Genomic DNA, 2,082 nt, shown 5'->3' with positions numbered 1-2,082 from the left:
AGGTTTTGCAGACACACCTTTCTCCTGGTTCTCTTTCTACTTGTCTGACCAATCCTCTGTCTCCTTTTCTGGATCCTCACCAGATTAAGCCTTCTAACTAGAGGTATCCTTCAGAGCTCTGTCCTGGGCCCTCTTCTCTTGTCCCTCCATACTACTTCACTTAGTGACTTCATCACCATCCATGGATTCAATTACCACCTCTATGCTGATGATTATCAAATATGACTTTCCTATCCCAATCTTTAGGATTATTCATTATTCAATAAGTCACACTCAAAAGCATTAAAGAGTAAACATATTCAAATGCTTTACACATGAACAACCAAGGCCAGTAGTCACACAAAGATTCACAGCATGAAAAGAATAGTTATCTAAATCCATGCACTGTGCTTCTGGCTAGCCATCAGTTTCCATCTTTGATTTTATTTTGTTGTTGCTGAAGACCCTAACCCTCATATGGCTCTTAAAGCATGAAAGTGTGTTTTCTGAGCTTAGTTCCTTGGTGTGAAACATAAGAGCAGTGAAATATAAATATGCTTATAAAATGTAAACAGACTTTCATTTGTTGACAGCCCAGTTCAAGGCAGAAGCTTTTTCTAAAACAAATGGCTTTCAGGATAGAAAATTCAACCAAAGCATAATTTAGGAAATTTCTGACTGGGAATTACTCATTGTCAATGTTAACCAGAGTTTGATTTTTAAATAAAATATGCAGATATGGGAATTATCAACCACTGGTTAATAGCCATGATATTCTGAGGGACTACATTTATTTTGAGCAGACTCAAAGTATTAAAATTGAGATTTATAAAATAGACGAATTGGTTCTGGAATGGAGCTAAGGATACAGGGAGGAGAGTGATTATGATATTTCTTTTAAAGAAAGCTATGCATTTAAAAATAGAGGTTCCTGTGTGTGATTGTTTACCTTAGGTATATAGTCAGTTCTCAACTTCTGAGGGGGTAATGTTCCTAGAAAACAGTGCAAAAGTAAAAAATGTGAATGTTAACACATTCAGCCTAGAGGAAATAAGCAGTTACGTTCCTGTGACCACCAAAAACTGTAATCTTTCTCTAGAGATTGCTGAAAATATACTTTTGTGCATATAATTCTTTATAACAAAACATTATTTTTGATAATATGCACTTTTCCTAACACAGTAACCATGATATAACCCATAAAATGCAGTACACAAAATAAAATTGGTAACATGTTAAACATTTTTCTTGCTAGTAATTCCCTAGAGTTCTGTGACCTTTTGTGCTTACATTTCAATAAAAAACATTGATTTCAGACAATATTAACTTTTCATAACACATTAAATCTACAGCACCATAAATAAATTTGTACAACAAATAAAATTCTTAAAACTAAAACATTTTTGATCTGAATCTTATCCTTTGTCAGATGGCAGTATGAGGTTGTTGTGTTTATATACTATACTGCTATACTTTGGTGACCCTCTGAAAATCAAGGGAGAGGTTGCTGAGACTTTCTTGCTGTTGGAAAGACTGGAATGATCTTGACATCACCTCTGATACTCTGCCCTTCATGGCTGGTGGATGGTGGTGGAGATTGTGAAAGATGCACTAACTTGAAATAATCTGTCAACAATTTCTGCTTTGTGTGCCATTTGAGATCCTTAAGGATCTCAGAGTATGGGAGCAGAGGTGAGTTTATGTTTAACCTTGATGCTGCTGTTGATGTTGGGATCAGTAGCTTCACAGTCTCTAGCCAGCTGGTCGATTATGCCAAGCCATCCTTCAAGCTTGGAAATTATGAGTGGAACGGTCATTTTTTTTTCTACTGCGCATACCCATGAATGTGTAGGGTTGCCAACATGAAAGTAAAAATGAAGTTGCTAGTAAAATCATACAAATGCTTGATGTCTTCAAAGTTAAATGTGTGAATGTTGGGGATTGCCTGTATGAAGTTTTGCAAATACTTTTCAAAAAATCATCAGACTATCAAAGATTCCATTTAGACCACAAATTAGGCCATTTCCATGCCTGGACCTCTTGAAATCCCATTTCCTCAGAGGCACCTAAGTGACACATTGAATAGAAAGAACTGTATTTGGA

Source organism: Trichosurus vulpecula, chromosome 4, assembly GCF_011100635.1.
Source record: "Trichosurus vulpecula isolate mTriVul1 chromosome 4, mTriVul1.pri, whole genome shotgun sequence".
Classification (NCBI taxonomy): domain Eukaryota; kingdom Metazoa; phylum Chordata; class Mammalia; order Diprotodontia; family Phalangeridae; genus Trichosurus; species Trichosurus vulpecula.
The sequence above is the reverse complement of the archived record's forward strand: the minus strand, read 5'-3'. Positions refer to the sequence as shown.